Below are 25,088 nucleotides of genomic sequence, written 5' to 3' on the forward strand. Positions count from 1 at the left end.
CTTTTCCCACAGACAGAACAGACAAACATTTCTCCTTCCACATTCAGAGGCCGATGATATTCAGGTTCTGATGAATGGAGTGACTCTGTCAGATCTTGATGTGATGTTTGGTTTGAGTTTGCGGTGTGTAAATGCTGCCCTTCTCACAGCCTGTAAAAGGAGTTTACAAAAGCCATCACTGTGAGCCCAGGATAGAAATTGACAAGATTCTCTCCTCCTGGTTCCAGGCCAAGGGGGCTGCGCATGCACCCTGCTGCCCCCTGAGCCTCTCAAGATGGCGGCCGTTAACCCGGGCCTGTCACCGGAGAAAGCCCCGCAGCTGCCGCCCCGCTTGGGGAAAACGCCTGGCCCGGAGGCTCTTGTTCGGGACCTGAGGCCCATCCTGGGTGTTTGTGAAGTGGATAATGTTGAGTGTTTTAATAATGGGGCCGCACTCGGGGTGTGAGCAGCCCACGTCCCCCCGGGGTTCATGAACCCGCTCCCTGAGCTCGGGGTGTGAGCGGCCCGCGTCCCCCTGGGGTTCATGAACCTGCTCCCTGAGCTCGGGGTGTGAGCGGCCCGCGTCCCCCCGGGGTTCATGAACCCGCTCCCTGAGCTCGGGGTGTGAGCAGCCCGCGTCCCCCCGGGGTTCATGAACCCGCTCCCTGAGCTCAGGGTGTGAGCGGCCCGCGTCCCCCCGGGGTTCATGAACCTGCTCCCTGAGCTCGGGGTGTGAGCGGCCCGCGTCCCCCCGGGGTTCATGAACCCGCTCCCTGAGCTCGAGGTGTGAGCGGCCCGCGTCCCCCCGGGGTTCATGAACCCGCTCCCTGAGCTCCGGGTGTGAGCGTCCCGTGTCCCCCCGGGGTTCATGAACCCGCTCCCTGAGCTCGGGGTGTGAGCGGCCCGCGTCCCCCCGGGGTTCATGAACCCGCTCCCTGAGCTCGGGGTGTGAGCGGCCCGCGTCCCCCCGGGGTTCATGAACCCGCTCCCTGAGCTCGGGGTGTGAGCGGCCCGCGTCCCCCCGGGGTTCATGAACCCGCTCCCTGAGCTCGGGGTGTGAGCGGCCCGCGTCCCCCCGGGGTTCATGAACCCGCTCCCTGAGCTCGGGGTGTGAGCGGCCCGCGTCCCCCCGGGGTTCATGAACCCGCTCCCTGAGCTCGGGTGTGAGCGTCCCGCGTCCCCCCCGGGGTTCATGAACCCGCTCCCTGAGCTCGGGGTGTGAGCGGCCCGCGTCCCCCCGGGGTTCATGAACCCGCTCCCTGAGCTCGGGGTGTGAGCGGCCCGCGTCCCCCCGGGTTCATGATCCCGCTCCCTGAGCTCGGGGTGTGAGCGGCCCGCGTCCCCCCGGGGTTCATGAACCCGCTCCCTGAGCTCGGGGTGTGAGCGGCCCGCGTCCCCCCGGGGTTCATGAACCCACTCCCTGAGCTCGGGGTGTGAGCGGCCCGCGTCCCCCCGGGGTTCATGAACCCACTCCCTGAGCTTGGGGTGTGAGCGGCCCGCGTCCCCCCGGGGTTCATGAACCCGCTCCCTGAGCTCGGGGTGTGAGCGGCCCGCGTCCCCCCGGGGTTCATGAACCCGCTCCCTGAGCTCGGGCTGTGAGCGGCCCGCGTCCCCCCGGGGTTCATGAACCCACTCCCTGAGCTCGGGGTGTGACCGGCCCGCGTCCCCCTGGGGTTCATGAACCCACTCCCTGAGCTCGGGGTGTGAGCGTCCCGCGTCCCCCCCGGGGTTTATGAACCCGCTCCCTGAGCTCGGGGTGTGAGCGGCCCGCGTCCCCCACGGGGTTCATGAACCCGCTCCCTGAGCTCGGGGTGTGAGCGGCCCGCGTCTCCCCGGGGTTCATGAACCCGCTCCCTGAGCTCTCTCGATAGCAAAATACTGCGAATGCTGGAAATCCAAAATAACAACAGAAAATGCTGGAAAAACTCAGTAGGCCAGGCAACATCCGTGAAGAGAGAAAGAGAGTCAATGTTTTTGCACCTATTGAATTCAACAATACCGTCGCCAATGTTGTGTCTGTGTATAATAAGACACAGACTGCAGGAGAAACGGTACAACAGGTGTTTACTGAATAAGGGTTACTCTAGAACTAACTGTACAGATCACGACTCAGGGTTTATATACAGGTGTGGTCACTGCCGGTACTAGTATACAGGAGCTGTAAAAAGTAGTTCTCTCCCTTAAAGGTACATACAGTACCATAACACTCATTTAACAATTAAATATCAAACTAATTACAATTAACACTTTTAACATGCAACATTAGCTGAAAATAGTCTATTTATAAATTCAGTCTCTGGGGAGGCTTCCTGATTCTTTCTGGATAACGCCTTTCCCGAGTGTCTCGCTCTTGGTGCGGAGGCGATTCTAGCACCCTGTCGTCAGTTGATTCATCAGCTTCCAATGCTATTGTTTCTGAGGTAGATGCGACCTGTACGTCGGGTTCCTCACCAGGTACGTATGGCCGAGACATGGGGTTGACTCGTTCCTGTGACTCTAGGATCTGGTCAGCATGGCATCTCACAATGTTCTCCCCAACATCCACTGTGTACATTAGTGGCCCCTGCCATGTGCATATCATTCCTGGTTGCCATTTCTCTGTTCGGTAGTCGCGGGCCAAGACTGGTTGCCCTACATTGAAGCTCCTTGTCAGCTTCTCATTGATGTGCTGGAATTGCTTACTCTCAACATCTCTTCGTACATTTGGTCTGAGCAAATCCAGACGAGATCTCAACCTTCGGTTAAAGAACATCATGGCCAGGGCCTGGTTGGTGACTGCAAGTGTCACATTTCTGTAGGCTAACAGGAAATTGTCCACCTTATGCTGCAGTGGAATGTCGTCATCGCACATGGCCTTTACTGCTTTTTTAAAGGTTTGTACGAACCTCTCAGCCAATCCATTTGTGGTTGGATGATACGGGGCAGATGTGTAATGCCTCACCCCATTCCTTTTCATAAATCTTCGAAACTCTTTGGACACAAACTGTGGTCTGTTATCAGAGCAAATCTGCTCTGGCAAGCCGTTCCTGGCAAAAATGGTCTGTAGGACTGCAATAGTTTTCTCCGTGATGGTGGAGGACATTTTGATGACCTCAGGCCATTTCGAGTGCGCATCCACGGCTATTAAAAACATTGAGTCCATGAATGGACCAGCAAAATCAATATGCACCCGTTGCCATGGAGATGAGGGCCACCCCCATGGGTGTAGAGAGGCATGTGGTGGTGCATTTTGGACCTTCTGGCATCCTGAGCAGCTCTTTGTCAGGTCCTCGATTTGCTGATCGATCCCCGGCCACCACACATAAGCCCTAGCAAGGCTTTTCATTTTCACCCCTCCCAGATGACCTTCGTGAAGCTCATTGAGCACTCTCTCCCTTAACTTGGGTGGAATTACCACTCGGGATCCACACATCAAGGTCCCCTGGCATACTGACAGCTGTTCTCTTCTGGATGAGAATGCTGGCAACAGTGAGTCGCCATGTGCTGGCCATCCCTTCACCGCCAAATCATATACCCGAGACAGTGTCGGGTCATTTCAGGTCTCCTTCTCTATACCAGCGTTAGTTACTGGCAAGCATTCAATTATAGTCGAATGAAATATTTCGACAGGATCCACTGCTGGTGCTTCCTCCGCAGTAGGCAGTGGCAGGCGTGATAGCCCATCAGCATTTCCATGCTGTTTCGTGCCCTTATACTCGATTTCATATTGGTGCGCCCCTAGAAAAAGGGACCATCTTTGTAGCCGTTGCGCAGTCATCACCGGAACGCCCTTCTTTGGATTAAAGATGGAGACAAGTGGTTGGTGGTCAGTCAGCAAGGTGAACTTCTGCCCGTGCAGATAGTGATTGAACTTTTTCACTCCCCACACTAGGCTGAGGGCCTCCCTGTCAATCTGGGCGTAGTTACGCTCGGCTGAGGTTAGTGACTGAGACGCAAAGGCTACTGGCCTCTCCGAGCCGTCCAGGAATTTGTGCAACAGCGCCGCTCCAATGCCATAGGGTGATGCATCACACGCCAACCGAATTGGTAGTGCTGGGTTGAAATGAGCCAACACCTCTTTTGATGTGATCAATGCTTTGCTCTTCTGGAAAGCTCGTTTACATTCGTCACTCCACTTCCATGGTACCCCCGTTTGCAGTAGGGTGTTCAGTGGGTGTAGTACTGTAGACAAATTCGTCAAGAACTTATGGTAGTAGTTCACCAGCCCGAGGAACGACCTCAGTTGTGACACATTTTCCGGTGCTGGAGCCTTGACTGCTGCCTCAATCTTTTCAGGGGACTGATGTAACCCCTCTTTATCAATAACATGGCCACAATACGAGATCTGCTTCTGGAAAAACGCGCATTTGTCGCGATTAGCTTGGAGCCCATATTCCTTCAATCTAGTGAGCACCTGCTCCAGGTTGGCGAGGTGATCACTGTCATTTTCGCCCGTGACCAGGATGTCGTCCAAATAACACTGGGTCCCTGGAATCCCTTGCAGGACTTGTTCCATTGCCCTTTGCCAAATAGCCGGAGCTGATGCTACCCCGAACACCAGCTGGTTGTATTGGTAGACTTTTATGAGTGTTGATCGTGAGGTGCTGTTTTGAGGCTTCTTCTACCTCCATTTGCAGGGACGCCTGGGCCAGATCAAGCTTAGTGAAGCGTTTCCCTCCAGATAGTGAGGCGAAAATATCTTCAATCCGTGGAAGCGGATATTGTACAGTGTGACGGACTGGGTTCACTGTCACCTTAAAGTCCCCACAGATGCGAACCTTCTTTGGTTCCCCAGGCGTATTACTCAATGACCTCTTCATTACAGGAATGATGGGTGTAGCCCACTCGCTCCAGTCCACTTTGGACAGTACTCCTGAACGTTCCAAACCTTCCAGCTCTGCTTCGACGGCTGGGCGGATCGCATAAGGTACCGGTCTGGCCTTAAAAAACTTTGGGCTTGCATTTTCCTCTATTTTGATCATCGCTGTTATGCCTTTTAGTGTTCTGAGTCCCTGCTGGAACACTTCTGTGCGTCAGTTAGCATTTTTGACAGTCATCCAGGTGTGACGTCGTCATCCTTTTTGGCATCTACAGTCAGTGCTTGTATGGAATGCCAATTTAGCTGTATCTTCCGGATCCATTCACGTCCTAGTAGTGGTGGTCCTCCATCTGGCAATACATATAGGTCCATTTTTGGTGTTTCCTTGCCGTTATATATAACGTTCACCCTTATTTTTCCTTTGGGGTAGACTTTTTGCCCCGTGTACGTCTTCAAGACAATCTTTGTATCTCTCAAGGGTATATGTGAGAATAGCTGCTTGTAGTCCCTTTGGTTTATGACTGTTAGGGCTGATCCTGTGTACAATTCCATTTTCACTTGGAATCCTGCTATCTTGAGCGTGACACAGACAGTTTGGTGATCCTCCGTTTTGATCACATTATGTAGTTTCAGACAACCCAGCTCCTTGCTTCCAGAGTCTGTATCACTTTTCTGTTCGTCTGAAGTACTCTCCGTCACCTTATGTACCTTCTTGTACTTCTCCTGTGGAGATTTCTTGCTGCTGGTTTTCTTTCCCGACCTGCAGACTCTTGCTATGTGTCCTACTTTTCCACACTGTCTGCACACTTTGTCCTTGAACCAGCAATCATTATGGTCATGTGTTGTTCTGCCGCAGTGATAGCGCTTCACTGTTCCGTATGACATTTCATTTGTGCCATATTCTTGCGGTCTCCGTTGTATCTCTGCAGCGCCCCATGCTACTGCTTCGTGTGATACTGCAATGCTGAAAGCCTTGTCCAGCGTAAGATCCTTTTCTGATAGAAGCCGTTTCTGGGTTCCTTCACTTTGAAGCCCACACACAAACTTGTCCCTTAAAGTATCTGCTAGTCCCGTTCCAAACTGGCAGTGTTTCGATAGCTTGCGCAGTTCCGTTAAATACTCAGCATTACTTTCATCTTTATGCTGGTTCCTTTTGTGAAACTTAAATCTTTCTGCTATCAGCAGCGGTGTGGGGTTTAAGTGGTCCTGTAGGATTGACACTATGTTTTCAAAATCCTTTTCTACTGCCTTCTCTGGGGTTACTAGGTTTCGTAGTAAGCCATACGTTTTTGCACCCATTGAATTCAACAATACCAGCGCTTTCTTGTCATCTGGCACTTCATTCGCCTTGCAGTATACTTCTATGTGTTCGACATATGTCGTCCAATCTTCGACTTCATTGTCGAACGCTGTGATACTGCCACTCTTCGGTATTTTTGGGTATGGTTAGACTGGCTTAAAATGGCATCTCCCGCGCTTTCCTTTCTTCCCCGCTGCGGCATAAAATGGCGTCTCCCGCGCTTTCCTTTCTTCCACACTGCGGCTTAAAATGGCGTCTCCCGCGCTGCTGCCAACGCCACTTTCGGCGGTCCTCGTGGCAAATGGCGACGCCCTGTGGGTTTCATGCACTGCTCCTGCGCTGCTGCCAATGCCGCTCTCTGCGGTCCTCGTGGCAATGGCAGCGCCTCGCGTTTTCCTGCGTGCCTCTCTCCCCCGTTGACACTGCTCAGCCCTTGAACACCGGCTGCGCTCTGCTCTCTCTCGTCTCTCTCCCCGTTGACGCCGCTCAGTCCTGAACACCGGCTGTGTCCTGTGCGCTCTGGCCTCTCTCTCTCCCCCGTCGACGCTGCTCGGCCTTTTTCTGTGCCACTCGGTCGGCTCTAGCCGCCACTGTCCGGGAAGGGTCTGTGCAGTACCTGTTGCCAGCCCTATTCGCTGGACCACCGTGATTGGAAAGCCAAGCCTGGCTCTCGACAGCCTCGCCTGCGATGCTCAAATCTCCGCTGGATGACTGGGTGGTTGCCCGTGGTCAACGCCCGTGCTTCTGGACTCGACCTCCTTCCACTGTCCTCCAGGAGCGAATCCCTGGGAGGTGATGCAGAGTTGCAGGTTGGTTCGAATCTGCTCGTCGCCAATGTTGTGTCTGTGTATAATAAGACACAGACTGCAGGAGAAACGGTACAACAGGTGTTTACTGAATGAGGGTTACTCTAGAACTAACGGTACAGATCACTACTCAGGGTTTATATACAGGTGTGGTCACTGCCGGTACTACAGTATACAGGAGCTGTAAAAAGTAGTTCTCTCCCTTAAAGGTACATACATGACAGAGCCGAGATAGTAATAGGACAGGTAAAGAAACAGACAATGGCTCTAGATGAAGTGTGAAATGCGCTGGCAGTGTGAAGGACAGCTGCCATGTGGGAGAGAGAGAGAAAAAGAAAGGAAAAGGCACAAACCAAAGGTGTGGATAAAAAATATAACAGGGGCCGAGGTTATGATCTGAAATTGTTGAACTCGATATTGAGTCCGGAAGACTATAAAGTGCCTGATCGGAAGATGAGGTGCTGTTCTGATTAGACACTTTACAGCCTTCCGGACTCAATATCGAGTTCAACAATTTCAGATCATAACCTCGGCCCCTATTATATTTTTATATTTTTTCCGCGCATGCTCAGCTCACACTGCCCGGGTGACTGACGGGAGCTTCTGACCAATAGGGAGCAAGTGGGGCAGGGCTGGAGGAGCGAGCCGGCGGCGGGTCCTCCAACCAATCGGGGAGCCCCAGGGGCGGGACTAGCGCCGGCTGATTGTCTGATCCGCAGGGCAGCGAGTTTCTCCAGTCCCTTGTTCAGGGCCCAGGGCCAGGGGAGGCTGTGGGCCTTTATTCCCCTTATTGGACACAAGGCTCTTTGTCTCACAACACACTGGCTCAGGTTTTAATACAGACTTTTTAAATTCATGAATAAAAGCAGATAAACTTCGTGGAACAAAATATTTAATATTTGGGAGTAAAAATACTGTTATTTTTCCTCTCTGGAATTTGTTAGTTTCAGACAATAACAACAACTTGTATTTATATAACATCTTTAATGTAGTAAAATGTCCCAACGCGCTTCACGTTATAAAACAAAATTTGACACCGGGTACAAACCAAGCATATTCCCATAAGGAGGAAAGATGGGGCGTCCAAAGCTCGAGCTCCCTGGATGACAAAGGATGTAGAGGTTAGAATAAAACAGAAAAAGGAGGTTTACGACAGATGTCAGGTACAGAATACCGTCAAAAACCAGGAGAATACAGAGAGTGCGGGGGAAATTGAAAAAGGATATATGGAAGAAAGACTTGCATTTATATGGCGCCTTTCATGACCACCGGACATCTCAAAGCTCTTTACAGCCAATGAAGTACTTTTGAAGTGGAGTCACTGTTGTAATGTGGGAAACACGGCAGCCAATTTGTACACAGCAAGCTCCCACAAACAGCAATGTGATAATAACCAGATTATCTGTTTTTGTTATGTTGGTTGAGGGATAAATATTGGCCAGGACACCGGGGATAACTCCCCTACTCTTCTTCAAAATAGTGCCATGGGATCTTTTACATCCACCTGAGAGCAGACAGGACCTCAGTTTAAAGTCTCATCAGAAAGACGGCACCTCTGACAGTGCAGCACTCCCTCAGCACTGCACTGGAGTGTTAGCCTAGCTTTATGTGCTCAAGTCTCTGGAGTGGGACGATGAACCCACAACCTTCTGACCCAGAGGCGAGTGTGCTACCCACTGAGACACAGCTGACACAAGGGAGAGAATACGAGAAAAGATTAGTGGGTAACGTAAAAGGGAACCCAAAAATCTTTCATAAGCATATGAAAAGTAAAAGGATAGTTAAAGGAACGGTGGGGCCGATTAGGGACCAAATAGGAGCTCATCATACGGAGGCAGAGGGCGTGGCTGAGGTACTGAATGAGTACTTAGCATCTGTCTTCACTAAAGAAGGGGATGAAGTTAATGTCGCAGTAGAGGAGGGGGGAGTAGAGAAATTGGATAAAATGGATAGAAAGGAGGTGCTAAATAGGTTGTCATCACTCAAAGTTAACAAGTCACCCGGTCCAGATAGGATGCACCCTAGATTGCTGAGGGAAGCTAGGGTGGAGACAGCAGAAGCTCCGACCACAATCTTTCAATCTCCCTCAGATATATGGGAGTGGTGCCAGAAGACTGGAGGATTGCAAATGTTACACCCTGTTTAAAAAAGGGGAGAGGGATAAACCTGGTAATTACAGGCCAATCAGTCTAATGTCAGTGGTGGGTGAACGACTAGAGACCATTGTCAAGGACAAAATTAATTCTCACTTGGAGAAACATGGGTTAATAAGGGGCAGCCAGCATGGATTTGTTAAAGGTAAATTGTGTCTGACTAACCTGATTGAGTTCTTTGATGAAGTAACAGAGGGTTGATGAAGGTAGTGCAGTAGATGTTGTATATATGGACTTTCAAAAGGCATTTGATAAAGTACCACATAAGAGGCATACTCGGAAAATAGAAGCACAGGGAATTAAAGGGCTGATGGTAATTTGGGTATAATTGGCTAAGGGAGAGGAGACAGTGAGCAGTGCTGAGGGATGTTTTTCTGACTGGAGGGAAGTATGCAGTGGGTTCCCCCAGGGGCCGGGATTAGGACCATTGCTTTTCTTGTTATATATAACTGACCTGGACTTGGGTATAGGTGTACAATTTCGAAATTTACAGATGATACAAAACTTGGCAACGTCGTAAATAGTGAGCATAGTAGTAGAGACTTCAGAAGGACAGAGACAGACTGTGAAATGAGCAGACACAAGGCAGATGAAATTAAATGATAAGGGTGAAGTGATGCACTTTGGGAGAAACAACAGGGAGAGGCCGTATAATCTAAATGGGACTATTTTGAGGGGGTGCAAGAGCAGAGGGGCATGGGGGTCCATATTCACAAATCTTTGAAAGTGCCACGGCAAGTTGGTGAGGCGGTTCAGAAAGCGTATGGAATACTTGGCTTTGTAAACAGGGCCATTGAATACAAAAACAAGGAAGTTACACTAAACCTTTACAAATCACTAGTTAGAAACATAGGACAGGAGGAGGCCATTCAGCCCCTCGAGCCTGTTCCGCCATTCAATGAGATCATGGCTGATCTGTGACCTAACTCCATACACCTGCCTTTGGCCCATATCCCTTAATACCTTTGGGTAACAAAAACCTATCAATCTCAGATTTAAAATTAACAATTGATCTCGCATCAATTGCCGTTTGCGGAAGAGAGTTCCAAACTTCTACCACCCTTTGTGTGTAGAAATGTTTCCTAATTTCACTCCTGAAAGGTCTGGCTCTAATTTTTAGACTGTGCCCCCAGTCCTAGACTCCCCAACCAGCGGAAATAGTTTCTCTCTATCTACCCTATCTGTTCCCCTTAATATCCTGAAAACTTCGATCAGATCACACCTTAACCTTCTAAATTAGAGAAGCTGGGATTGTTCCCATTAGAGCAGGGAAGGTTAAGAGGAGACCTAATAGAGGTGTTCAAAATGATGAGGGGGTTTTGATCGAGCAAGTAGGGAGAAACTGTTCACTCTGGCAAGTGGGTCGGTAACCAAAGGTCACAGATTGAAAATAGTTGCTAAAAGAACTAGAGGGGAAATGAGGAGAATTGTTTTCACACAGAAGGTTGTTAAGATCTGGAACGCACCATCTGAAAGGATGCTGGAATCAGGTTCCACAGGAACTTTCAAACGGTAATTGGACACGTACTTGAAGAGGACTAGTTTGCAGAGTTCTGGGGATAAAGCTGGGGTTTGGGACTAAATTGGACAGCTCTTTCAAAGAGCCGGCACAGACCCGATGGGCCGAATCACCTCCTTCTGTGCTGTTAGATTCGATGATCAGTGTGAACACGCTGGTGTCCCTTAAGGATGTTAGAGCTTTTAAAGCTCTTCCCACAGTCAGGACACTGAAAGGGTCTCTCATCAGTGTGAACTCGCTGGTGTTCCTTCAGTTCCCAGGGGCTTTTAAAGCTCTTCCCACAGTCAGAACATTTAAAGTGTCTCTCATCAGTGTGAACTCGCTGATGTGCCAGCAGGTGGGATGGCTGAGTGAATCCCTTCTCACACACAGAGCAGGTGAACGGCCTCTCCCCAGTGTGTAGGTGTTGGTGTTGCTTAAGCTCCCGGGGGCTTTTAAAACTTTTCCCACACTCAGAACATTTAAAGCGTCTCTCCCCAGTATGAACTCGCTGGTGTCCATTCAGCTCCCCGGAGCTTTTAAAGCTCTTCCCACAGTCAGAACATTTAAAGGGTCTCTCGTCAGTGTGAACTCACTGGTGTACCAGCAGGTTGGAGAGCTGAGCGAATCCCTTCCCACACACGGAGCAGGTGAATCGTCTCTCCCCAGTGTGAACTCGCTGATGTACCAGCAGGTGGGATGACTCAGTGAATCCCTTCTCACACTCAGAGCAGGTGAACGGCCTCTCCCCAGTGTGTAGGTGTTGGTGTCTCTTCAACTCCCCGGAGCTTTTAAAGCTCTTCCCACAGTCAGAACATTTAAAGAGGTTCTCTCCAGTGTGAACTCACTGGTGTCTCTTCAGCTCCCCAGTGCTTTTAAAGCTCTTACCACAGTCAGGATAGTTAAACGGCCTCTCATCAGTGTGAGCTCGCTGGTGTTGCTTCAGTTCCCCGGGGCTTTTAAAGCTCTTCCCACAGTTAGGACACTGAAACGGTCTCTCATCAGTGTGAGCTCGCTGGTGTCCCTTCAGTTCCCGGGGGCTTTTAAAGCTCTTCCCACAGTCAGAACATTGAAATGGTCTCTCATCATTGTGAGCTCGCTGGTGTCCCTTCAGATCCTGGGGGCTTTTAAAGCTCTTCCCACAGTCAGAACATTTAAAGGGGTTCTCTCCAGTGTGAACTCGCTGGTGTCCCTTCAGCTGCCCAGAGCTTTTAAAGCTCTTACCACAGTCAGGACAGTTAAATGGCCTCTCATCAGTGTGAACTGGCTGGCGTGTTTGCAGGTGGGATGAACAAACAATTCCCTTTCCACACACGGAGCAGGTGAATGGACTGTCCCTGGTGCGACTGCGCTGTTGAACTTCCAATGCAGATGGGGAACTGAATCCCTTCCCGCCATCCCCACCTTTACTCAGTTTCTCCCCGGTGTGACGGTGCACGTGTCTCACCAGGTCAGGCGATCGGCTGAATCCGCGTCCACACACTGAACACGTGTGCAGTTTGTCATCGCTGCGATCGCTGCTTTCTCCTTCCATGTGCAAAGGCCAATGATATTGAGGTCCTGATGAATCGAGCGTCTCTGTCAGGTCTTGACATGATGTTGGGTCTGAGCTTCCCGCCTGTAACTGCTCCACTTCTATAGCCCTGTAAAATGAGATCAGAAAAGGATCAGAGGCAAACTGTTGTTTAATTGACCCCTTTCCGACCCTAGGGGCAGTGAGGCTGATTTTAAGGCCCCAGCTGCTGCACAGGTTGGTTGAAAGGATCAGCAGTAATGGCGGCTGTAATACCCACAAGCCCCCACGCTCCAGAAAGTGCTCTGTTGACACTGAGTCCCGCGCATGTGCTTATGGCCCCCGCACTCTCCCTCCTGCTCCACAATCGCCCGTCCCGATCGGCCCACAACGTGTATGCTCAGCGCACAAAACCCCGCGGTTGGAACACCAGGCATGCATGCGGAGCTGCAACATCTGGTACGCATGCACGGCTCAGGTGGGGGCAAGTCGGTGTTTTGTCTCAGCCGCCAGGGAGGTGCGCATGCGCAGGACGACCCAACATTCTTTCTGTCAGCAATCACTCCCTCGTTTCTTTAATAAAAACAGAAACTGCTGGAAATACTCAGCAGGTCAGGCAGCATCTGTGGAGAGAGAAACAGAAGGGTCATCGACGTTTCAGGTCGATGACCGTTCGGCAGAACTACTTGTTCTTTAGTGTCAGCTGTGACTCAGTAGGTAGCACTCTCGCCTCTGAGTCAGAAAGTTGTGGGTTCAAGTCCCACTCCAGAGACTTGAGCACCAAAATCTAGGCTGACACTCCAGTGCAATGCTGAGGGACAACTGCACTGTCGGAGGTGCCGTCTTTCGGATGAGACATTAAACTGAGGCCCCGTCTGCTCTCTCAGGTGGATATAAAAGATCCCATGACACTATTTCAAGAAAGGAAGACTTGCATTTATATAGTGCCTTTCATGACCACCAGATGTCTTGAAGTGCTTTACAGCCAATGAAGTACTACAATGAAGTAGTCACTGTTGTAATGTGGGAAAGAGCAGGGCAGTTATCCCCAGTCTCCTAGCCAATGTTTATCTCTCAATCAACATAAAAAGATAGATTATCTGGTTATTATCACCTTGCTGTTTGTGGGAGATTGCTGTGTGCTAATTGACTGCCATGTTTCCTACATTACAACAGTGACTACACTTCAAAAGTACTTAATTGGCTGTAAAACACTTTGGGATGCCCGGTGGTGGTGAAAGGCGCTATATAAATGCAAGTCTTTCTTTCTTCACTGGTCTCACCAGCGACCTCTTCTAGCTGATGGTTGATAGACATTACAAGAGGATTTGAGTACAGGAGTAAAGAAGTCTAACTCCAATTATATCGGGCCTTGGTGAGACCACACCTGGAGTATTGTGTACAATTTTGGTCTCCTTACCTAAGGAAGGATATACTTGCCATAGAGGGAGTGCAGCGAAAGTTCACTAGATTGATTCCTGGGATGGTGGGACTGTCGTATGAGAAGAGATTGAGTAAACTAGGCCTGTATTCTCTTGAATTCAGAAGAATGAGAGGGGATCTTATTGAAGCATACAGAATTATTACAGGGCTTGATAGGGTGGATGCTGGGAGAATGTTTCCCTTGGCTGGGGAGTCTAGAACCAGGGGCCACAGCCTCAGGATAAAGGGTCGGCCATTCAGGACTGAGATGAGAAGAAATTTCTTCACACAGAGGGTGGTGAATCTTTGGAATTCTCTACCCCAGAGGGCGGTGGAGGCTCAGTCATTGGGTATATTCAAGGCTGAGATAGATTTTTGGACTCTGGGGGAATCAAGGGATATGGGGAATGGAGTTGAGGTGATGATCAGCCATGGTCTCATTGAATGGTGGAACAGGCTCGAGGGGCCGAATGGCCACTCCTGCTCCTACCGGGGACAGAGAGTCCGCGCATGCGCACACAGAGCGGCGGTTTGGGCCGAGTCCGTCACAGCGACCCCTCCCGGTCACCAAGGGTAATAACCGCGCAGGCCCAGAGGAGACCAACCCCCTCCCCCACTCGGAGCTGCGCCTGCGCACTCGGATCCTGTCGGACGGAGTCGGCGCGAGGCATTCCGGGGAAAGGCCTTGGTGTCGGTTACAGAGTCGCGATCGGTGACGCAAAGTGAGTTTTCTCCGCTCCGATTGGGTGGAGAAACACGCGGGGCGGGGGGGAGGGGTGGATCGGGAGAGAATAAAGAGAAATAGAAAAACCTGAGAGGCCGCGAGGCCCCGGACCGAGCGGCGTCAGTTGGACGGTGCACGTGATCTCCTCGGGGACACGTGACCCAGGCCCACGGCCTGATTGACGGGAGCTTCCGACCAATAGGGAGCAAGTGGGGCAGGGCTGGAGGAGCGAGCTGGCGGCGGGTCCTCCAACCAATCGGGGAGCCCGAGGGGCGGGACTAGCGCCGGCTAATTGTCTGATCCGCAGGGCAGCGAGTTTCTCCAGTCCCTTGTGTAATGTATGTACCTTTAAGGGGAGAACTACTTTTTACAGCTCCTGTATACTGTAGTACCGGCAGTGACCACACCTGTATATAAACCCTGAGTAGTGATCCGTACAGTTAGTTCTAGAGTAACCCTCACTCAGTAAACACCTGTTGCACCGTTTCTCCTGCAGTCTGTGTATTATTATACACAGACACAACATTGGCGACGGTATTGTTGAATTCAATGGGTGCAAAAACGTATGGCTTACTACGAAACCTAGTAACCCCAGAGAAGCCAGTAGAAAAGGATTTTGAAAACATAGTGTCAATCCTACAGGACCACTTAAACCCCACACCGCTGCTGATAGCAGAAAGATTTAAGTTTCACAAAAGGAACCAGCATAAAGATGAAAGTAATGCTGACTATTTAACGGAACTGCGCAAGCTATCGAAACACTGCCAGTTTGGAACGGGACTAGCAGATACTTTAAGGGGCAAGTTTGTGTGTGGGCTTCAAAGTGAAGGAACCCAGAAATGGCTTCTATCAGAAAAGGATCTTACGCTGGACAAGGCTTTCAGCATTGCAGTATCACACGAAGCAGCAGCACGGGGCGCTGCAGAGATACAACAGAGACCACAAGAATATGGCACAAATGAAATGTCATACGGAACAGTGAAGTGCTATCGCTGCGGCAGAACAACACATGACCATAATGATTGCTGGTTCAAGGACAAAGTGTGCAGACAGTGTGGAAAAGTAGGACACATAGCAAGAGTCTGCAGGTCGGGAAAGAAAACCAGCAGCAAGAAATCTCCACAGGAGAAGTACACCCATCGTTCCTGTAATGAAGTAGTCGTTGAGTAATACGCCTGGGGAACCAAAGAAGGTTCGCATCTGTGGGGACTTTAAGGTGACAGTGAACCCAGTCCTGCACACTGTACAATATCCGCTTCCGCGGATTGAAGATATTTTTGCCTCGCTATCGGAAGGGAAATGCTTCAATAAGATTGATCTGGCCCAGGCGTACCTGCAAATGGAGGTAGAAGAAGCCTCGAAACAGTACCTCACGATCAACACTCATAAAGGTCTCTACCAATACAACCGGCTGGTGTTCGGGGTAGCATCAGCTCCGGCTATTTGGCAAAGGGCAATGGAACAAGTCCTGCAAGGGATTCCAGGGACCCAGTGTTATTTGGACGACATCCTGGTCACGGGCGAAAATGACAGTGATCACCTCGCCAACCTGGAGCAGGTGCTCACTAGATTGAAGGAATATGGGCTCCGAGCTAATCGCCACAAATGCGAGTTTTTCCAGAAGCAGATCTCGTATTGTGGCCATGTTATTGATAAAGAGGGGTTACATCAGTCCCCTGAAAAGATTGAGGCAGTAGTCAAGGCTCCAGCACCGGAAAATGTGTCACAACTGAGGTCGTTCCTCGGGCTGGTGAACTACTACCATAAGTTCTTGACGAATTTGTCTACCATACTACACCCACTGAACACCCTACTGCAAACGGGGGTACCATGGAAGTGGAGTGACGAATGTAAACGAGCTTTCCAGAATAGCAAAGCATTGATCACATCAAAAGAGGTGTTACCTCATTTCAACCCAGCACCATCAATTCGGTTGGCGTGTGATGCATCACCCTATGGCATTGGAGCGGTGCTGTCGCACAAATTCCCGGACGGCTCGGAGAGGCCAGTAGCCTTTGCGTCTCGGTCACTAACCTCAGCCGAGCGTAACTACGCCCAGATTGACAGGGAGGCCCTCAGCCTAGTGTGGGGAGTGAAAAAGTTCAATCACTATCTGCACGAGCAGAAGTTCACCTTGCTGACTGACCACCAACCACTTGTCTCCATCTTTAATCCAAAGAAGGGCGTTCCGGTGATGACTGCGCAATGGCTACAAAGATGGTCCCTTTTTCTAGGGGCGCACCAATCTGAAATTGAGTATAAGGGCACGAAACAGCATGGAAACGCTGATGGGTTATCACGCCTGCCACTGCCTACTGCGGAGGAAGCACCAGCAGTGGATCCTGTCAAAATATTTCATTCGAATATAATTGAATGCTTGCTAGTAACTAACGCTGGTATAGAGAAGGAGACCCGAAATAACCCGACACTGTCTCGGGTATATGATTTGACGGTGAAGGGATGGCCAGCACATGGCGACTCACTGTTGCCAGCATTCTCATCCAGAAGAGAACAGCTGTCAGTGTGCCAGGGGACCTTAATGTGTGCATCCCGAGTGGTAATTCCACCCAAGTTAAGGGAGAGAGTGCTCAATGAGCTTCACGAAGGTCATCTGGGAGGGGTGAAAAAGAAAAGCTTTGCTAGGGCTTATGTGTGGTGGCCGGGGATCGATCAGCAAATCGAGGACCTGACAAAGAGCTGCTCAGGATGCCAGAAGGTCCAAAATGCACCACCACACGCCCATCTACACCCATGGGAGTGGCCTTCATCTCCATGGCAACGGGTGCATATTGATTTTGCTGGTCCATTCATGGACTCAATGTTTTTAATAGCCGTGGATGCGCACTCGAAATGGCCTGAGGTGATCAAAATGTCCTCCACCACCACGGAGAAAACTATTGCAGTCCTACGGACCATTTTTGCCAGGAACGGCTTGCCAGAGCAGATTTGCTCTGATAACGGACCACAGTTTGTGTCCGAAGAGTTTTGAAGATTTATGAAAAGGAATGGGGTAAGGCATTACACATCCGCCCCGTATCATCCAGCCACAAATGGATTGGCTGAGAGGTTCGTACAAACCTTTAAAAAAGCAGTAAAGGCCATGTGCGATGACGACATTCCACTGCAGCATAAGGTGGACAATTTCCTGTTAGCCTACAAAAATGCGACACATGCAGTCACCAACCAGGCCCCGGCCATGATGTTCTTTAACTGAAGGTTGAGATCTCGTCTGGATTTGCTCAGACCAAATGTACGAAGAGATGTTGAGAGTAAACAATTCCAGCACATCAATGAGAAGCCGACAAGGAGCTTCAATGTAGGGCAACCAGTCTTGGCCTGTGACTACTGAACAGAGAAATGGCAACCAGGAATGATATGCACACAGCAGGGGCCACCAATGTACACAGTGGATGTTGGGGAGAACATTGTGAGACGCCATGCTGACCAGATCCTAGTCACAGGAACGAGTCAACCCCATGTCTCACCCATACGTACCTGGTGATGAACCCAATGTACAGGTAGCATCTACCCCAGAAACAGTAGCATCGGAAGCGGATGAACCAACCGACGACAGGGGGCCAGAATCGCCTCCGCACCAAGAGCAAGACACTCTGGAAAGGCGCTATCCAGAAAGGATCAGGAAGCCTCCCCAAAGACTGAATTTATAAATAGACTATTTTCAGCTAATGTTGCATGTTAAAAGTGTTAATTGTAATTAGTTTGATATTTAATTGTTAAATGCGTGTTATGGTACTGTTAATCTAAAAGGGGAGGAATTGTAATGTATGTACCTTTAAGGGGAGAATCTACTTTTTACAGCTCCTTTTTACTTTAGTACCGGCAGTGACCACACCTGTATATAAACCCTCAGTAGTGATCTGCACAGTTAGTTCTAGAGTAACCCTCATTCACTAAACACCTGTTGTACCGTTTCTCCTGCAGTCTATGTCTTATTATACACAGACACAACACCTTGTTCAGGGCCCGGGGTCAGGGGAGACTGTGGGCCTTTATTCCCCTTATTGGACGCAAGGCTCTTTGTCTCAAAACACACTGGCTCAGGTTTTAATACAGACTTTTTAAATTCATCAATAAAAGTAGATAAACCTCGTGCTTCTGTGGAACAAACTTTCTAATATATTTTTCTTTATTCATTGATGGGATGTGGGCGTCGCTGGCTAGGCCTGCATTTAGCGCCCATCCCTAATTGCCCTTGAGAAGATGGTGGTGAGCCGCCTTCTTGAACCGCTGCAGTCCATATGGTGTAGGTACACCCACAATGCTGTTAGGAAGGGAGTTCCAGCATTTTGGCCCAGCGACAGTGAAGGAACGGCGATACAGGTCCAAGTCAGGATGGTGTGTGGCTTGGAGGGGAACGTGTAGGTGGTGATGTTCCCATGCGTCTGCTGCCCTTGTCCTTCTAAGTGGTAGAGGTCACGGGTTTGGAAGGTGCTGTTGAAGGAGCTTTGGCGAGTTGCTGCAGTGCATCTTGTAGATGGTACACATTGCTGACACAGTGCGCTGGTGGTGGAGGGAGTGAATGTTGAAGGTGGTGGATGGAGTGACAATCAAGCGGGCTGCTTTATCCTGAATGGTGTCGAGCTTCTTGAATGTTGTTGGAGCTGCACTCATCCAGGCAAGTGGAGAGTATTCCATCACACTCCTGACTTGTGCCTTGTAGATGGTGGAAAGGCTTTGGGGAGTCAGGAGGTGAGACACTCACCACAGAATTCCCAGCCTCTGGTCTGCTCTTGTGGTGCGCTGGTGGTGGAGGGAGTTAATGTTGAAGGTGGTGGATGGAGTGCCAATCAAATAGGCTGCTTTATCCTGAACTAGCTGGAGTGCCCAGCGGTGCCGAGGGTTTTTTGAGGGCATGTTGTTATGAAAAAAGTAGAGGAGAGAGAGGGGAGGGAGGAGAGAGAGGGGGGGAGGAGAGAGGGGGGGAGGAGAGAGAGGGGGGAGGAGAGGGGGGAGGAGAGAGGGGGGGAGGAGAGAGGGGGGGAGGAGAGAGAGGGGGAAGGAGAGGGGGAGGAGAGAGGGGGGAGGAGAGAGGGGGGGAGGAGAGAGGGAGGGGGAGAGAGAGAGAGCGGTGGGAGGAGAGAGAGGGGGGGAGGAGGGGGGGAGGAGAGAGGGGGGGAGGAGCGGGGGAGGAGAGGGGGAGGAGAGAGAGGGGGAGGAGAGAGGGGGGAAGAGAGAGAGGGGGAGGAGAGGGGGGGAGGAGAGGGGGGGAGGAGAGAGAGAGGAGGAGAGAGAGAGAGAGAGAGGGAGTCCAGCCTTGGTTAGCCGGAGGCCCCGTGCGTGGTGTAGCGGTCAGGCCCAGCGCGAGCGACCCCAGCTGAGCTCCCGCTGTGGCCGGCCGCCGCGCCACTCCCCCGCTCTGTGTCTCGGGCCGTGCGGTTTACGGCCGGCTGCTACCGCTCCACCGCTCTGTGTCTCAGGCCGAGCGGTTGTAAGGCCCGGCCCGAGTGACCCCAACTTACCTCCCGCTCCGGCGGGCTGCTGCAGCTGCCCCGCTCGCTGTTGAGTAAAAGCAGTGAAAAAAATGGCAGCTACGTTTTGGCAGGCTGCAGGATTAGGTCCCACCCACACTTGTAATGAAATGCCCCCTGTGACGCACCGATTGGTCAACCATCACATCAGTCAGCGCTATCCCCTGTATGATTGGTCAACCATCACGTCACTCAACGCTAATGAGCGGTAGGATTGGTCAACCGCTAATGAGCGGATTTTTGAACATTTTTGTATACTGTCCGAACAATTTTTGTCTGACCAAAAAGTAAATACGCCTATGAGACTCCCCTAATCATAAGCTTTCTTTTGATATAACATATGTGTAGGTACGCTCTATAACTTTTGAGTGTATAGCGGACAGACAGACATACAGACAGACAGACATACAGACAGACAGACATACAGACGGATCCCTTTACATATATAGATAGAAGATGGTGTCGAGCTTCTTGAGTGTTGTTGGAGCTGCACTCATCCAGGCAAGTGGAGAGTATTCCATCACACTCCTGACTTGTGCCTTGTAGATGGTGGAAAAGCTTTGGGGAGTCAGGAGGTGAGACACTCACCGCAGAATTCCCAGCCTCTGGTCTGCTGTTGTAGCCACAGTATTTATATGGCTGGTCCAGTTCAGTTTCTGATCAATGGTAACCCCCAGGATGTTGATAGTGGGGGATTCAGTGATGGTAATGCCATTGAATGTCAAGGGGAGATGGTTAGAGTCTCGCTTGTTGGAGATGGTCATTGCCTGGCACTTGTGTGGTGTGAATGTTACTTGCCACTAATAGAATCATAGAATGGTTACAGCACAGAAGGAGGCCATTCGGCCCGTCGAGCCTGTGCCAGCTCTCTGCAAGATCACTTCAGCAAGTCCCACTCCCTGCCCTTTCCCCATAGCCCTGCAAATTTCTTTACTTCAGGTACTTATCCAATTCCCTTTTGAAAGCCATGATTGAATCTGCCTCCACCACCCTTTCAGGCAGTGCATTCCAGATCCTAACCATTCGCTGCATAAATTTTTTTTTCCTCATGTCGTCTTTGGTTCTTTTGCCAATCACCTTAAATCTGTGTCCTCTGGTTGTCGACCCTTCTGCCAATGGGAACAGTTTCTCTCTATCTACTCTGTCTAGAACCCTCATGATTTTGAACACCTCTATCAAATCTCCTCTCAACCTTCTCTGCTCTAAGGAGAACAACCCCAGCTTCTCCAGTCTATCCACATAACTAAAGTCCCTCATCCATTATCACTGGAACCATTCTTGTAAATCTATTCTACACCCTCTCTGAGGCCTTCACATCCTTCATAAAGTGCGATGCCCAGAATTGGACACAATACTCCAGTTGAGGCCGAACCAGTGTTTAATAAAGGTTCATCATAACTTCCTTGCTTTTGGACACTATGCCTCTATTTATAAAACCCAGGATCCCGTATGCTTTTTTAACTGCTTTCTCAACCTGCCCTGCCACCTTCAATGATTTGTGCACACATATGCCCAGGTCTCTCTGTTCATGCACCCACTTTAGAATTGTACCCTTTAGTTTATATTGCCTCTCCTCGTTCTTCCTACCAAAATGTATCACTTCACACTTTTCTGCATTAAATTTCATCTGCCACGTGTCCGCCCATTCCACCAGCCTGTCTATGTCCTCTTGAAGTCTATCACTATCCTCCCCACTGTTCAGTATACTTCCAAGTTTTGTGTCATCTGCATATTTTGAAACTGTGCTCTGTACACCCAAGTCTAAGTCATTAATACATATCAAGTAAAGCAGTGGTCCTAGTACCGACCCCTGGGGAACACCACTGTGTACCTTCCTCCAGTCCGAAAAACAACTGTTCACCACTACTCTCTGTTTTCTGTCACTTAGCCAATTTCGTATCCATGCTGCCACTGTCCCTTTTATTCCATGGGCTTCAACTTTGCTGGCAAGCCTATTATGTGGCACTTTGTTGAACACCTTTTGGAAATCCAGGTACACCACGTTAACCGCATTGCCCTCATCAACCCTCTCTGTTACCTCATCAAAAAACTCAATCAGAATCAGAGCGGCCGGGCTCGGTGGACGTGTGGCCAGGGCCCCGGCACCAGGAAACCCAGGGTGCAGCGCCTCCCCCATCCGAGCCATAGCTTCCCAGTTTCTTCAGCAGATTCCACCGAGTCAGACTCGGGACAAAGGACAGGAGCCAGGCTCCCAGAATGGCCCGCGTCCCTGGGGAGCATGCGCAATCTCAGCGGGGAAATCAGCACATTGGATAGAGCGGTTTCTGGGGCACGGGGACTTGTGGGTGCTGCGGCCGCCATTAGTCAGCGGCTGTGGGGAAGAGTTTTATTGCAGGCTGACGGAAGTCGGTCCCTGGTCGCCTGTGTAGGTCTTTTTGTTGCTTCAGTTTGAGCTGGAGTGGAGATGGAGGAGAAGCTGCTGGGTTTAACCCCCAGTACTTCTGAGCCCAGGAGGACCCAACAATTTCCAATGTGGGACTGTCAAGGGAGGTGGATTCTCGGGGAGATTAGGTTGTTAAACAGACACTGTCCCTACAATGTAAAAGAGTATTGTTTTAGGAACAAGTATTTTTGTAGAGGCTTTTAATCCAGTTTACATCTGCAGATTTGTTTTAGCTCATTCTTGGGATGTGGGCGTCACTAGCAAGAGCAGCAAATATGGCCAATCCCCAGTTGCCCGTTGAGAAGGTGATGGTGAGTCGCCTTCTTGAACTGCTGCAGTCCGTGTGGTGAAGGTACTCCCACAATGTTGTTAGGTAAGGAGTTCCAGGATTTTCACCCAGTGATGATGTAGCAACGGCGATATATGTCCAAGTCAGGATGGTGTGTGACTTGGGGAACTTGGAGATGATGATGCTCCCATGCACCTTCTGCCCTTGTCCTTCTAGGTACTTGAGGTTGCGGGTTTTGCAGGTTCTGTCAAAGTTCTGGTCGAGTTGCAGATGTATAAAGTTCATCTCCTTCGCCCCCTCCCACTCCCACCTCTCTCTCCTCCCATAGAGGCCAGAGGCCCAGACCAGGTGGCAGATTCCCTTCCCTGAAGGACATTCGTGAACCAGTTGGGATTTTATGACAATCCAGCAGCTTTCCTGGTCACTTTTTTCTAGTGCCGGCCCCACAAATGACCAGATTCATTGAGCTCAATTTCACAACCTGCCTCTTTAGTGGGTTCTCTCTCATGCTCCCTGTTTTAAATTCATTTTACAGGGTATTACAAGGGGAGGATTTGCAGATGGGAAACTCAAACCACACATCACGTCAAGATCTGACAGTCACTCGATTCATCAGGAACTGAATATCATCGGCCTCTGAACATGGAAGCAAAGAGCACCGTTCACAGCGGGGAGAAACCGTACACGTGTTCTGTGTGTGGACGAGGCTTCAGCCGATCATCTGGCCTATCGAGACACAAGCACAGTCACACCGGGGAGAGGCCATTCACCTGTTCTGAGTGTGGGAAGGGATTCACTCAGTCAGCCCACCTACTGACACACCAGCGAGTTCACACTGGTGAGAGGGCGTTCACCTGCTCTGTGTGTGGGAAGGGATTCACTCAGTCATCCCACCCTGCTGACACACCAGCGAGTTCACACTGGGGAGAGGTTGTTCACCTGCTCTGAGTGTGGGAAGGGATTCACTCAGTCATCCCACCTACTGACACACCAGCGAGTTCACACTGGTGAGAGGGCGTTCACCTGCTCTGTGTGTGGGAAGGGATTCACTCAGTCTTCCACCCTGCTGACACACCAGCGAGTTCACACTGGGGAGAGGCCATTCATCTGTCCTGAGTGTGGGAAGGGATTCAGTCTATCATCCACCCTGCTGACACACCAGCACACTCACACTGGGGAGAGGCCTTTCACCTCCTCCGTGTGTGCGAAGGGATTCACTCAGTCATCCACCCTGCTGACACACCAGCGAGTTCACACTGGGGAGAGGCTGTTCACCTGCCCTGAGTGTGGGAAGGGATTCACTCAGTCATCCAACCTGCTAATACACCAGCGAGTTCACACTGGGGAGAGGCCATTCACCTGCTCTGTGTGTGGGAAGGGATTCGCTCAGTCATCCACCCTGCTGAAACACCAGTGAGTTCACAAGTGACTGCAGGGGTTGGATTCTGCTGTTGTTGCTGCTGTTAATCACATCCAGGACTGAACCATGATCATTCTGACAGTTAGGGTTTGTTTCTGCTGATGTTAATAACTCCGGGAACTGGGCTGGAGTTTAATATTCTGGATATATGTCAAATAAATCAGCTTTGTTTTAAACACATTGTTGTAGATTATTGTCTTTCCCACCTGAGTGTTTAGCATCACATGGCTGGAGCTCAGAAAGGACAATCTGGGGGAGGATCGTACAGCGGGAACAGAACTTCAGCCTGGACACAGTCCTTCAGGGCCACACTGAGAGGGGCAAACGGCACTTTGGTCTTTCTCGTCTCTCTTCACTGACAGCAAAGTCCCCGTGAGGGTTAATCTTGAGGTGTGTGAGAAATGTGTCCCAGCCGCTCTCTGCCATGGTTCAGAGCTCCTAGGCATGGAACAGAAGGCTCCTTTAGGAATGTACCCCAGTGCTTTTTTTTAATGGCCTTATTAATGTGTGTCGCTACTTTTAGTGATTTGTGTATCTGTATCCCTGGATCCCTCTGCTCCTTCAGCCCATTTAGTGCCCCGAAAAAGTTAGCGACCTTGTGCATTAAATTCAGTGGTAGTGCCCCAGGCAGGGGGCGGGGTGCTACTGGAAGTGTTCCCCTCCCTCTTGAAGTGCTACCAGTAAATTTCACGGCACTTCGTGTAACAGCGCCACGCCCGTCGGCACATAGCACCGCATCATAGCAGACCTCTCTCCCTGATTAAAGGGGAGGGGCCTAGCACTGCGCACACCGGGGCCCTGCTGGACCACCGGGGAGCGGGGTGTCGGATCAAGAGGAGCACTGGGCTGAGCGATCACGGCCGACACCCCGAAGAAGAAAGGGGAAGGGGGCAGGTGCTGGCAGTCAGCCAAAATTAAAAGTTGCCACCCGACTCCTGCCCTTTAAGTGGCGTCGCCACGGCTGCAAGAAGAACCCCTGACCCTGTCGGACATATCGTCCGGCGATAGGTCAGCGGTCACAACCCAAGGTTGCAGCCGGGGTGCTGCGCATGGCAATGACATCATTGCCGGCAGTGCAGTGCCACGGGGCGCTACCAACTACCGCTGCCGCTAACCTCCCGCTGAATATCGCGGGAGGCACAAAGCAACCCAATTTCTCCCCCTTGTTGTCCAGGTAGTGTGTGGCCTCCTTATTCTTCCCACCAAAACACACCCCCTCACACTGATCTATAGTGAAATTCATTTGCCAATTGCACGCCCATTCTGAAATTTATTAATGTCTTCTTGCATTTG

At 50.7% G+C, this 25,088-nt stretch overlaps 1 pseudogene; it reads left to right on the forward strand.

Moving 5' to 3' along the window:
- The window catches only part of LOC147118854 (uncharacterized), a 305,497-nt pseudogene that overhangs the window by 215,284 nt on the left and 65,125 nt on the right, over positions 1 to 25,088 (forward strand).

Source organism: Somniosus microcephalus, chromosome 4 (genome assembly GCF_052327205.1).
Source record: "Somniosus microcephalus isolate GS21.2 chromosome 4, FLI_Smic_1.0, whole genome shotgun sequence".
In the NCBI taxonomy this organism is placed as follows: domain Eukaryota; kingdom Metazoa; phylum Chordata; class Chondrichthyes; order Squaliformes; family Somniosidae; genus Somniosus; species Somniosus microcephalus.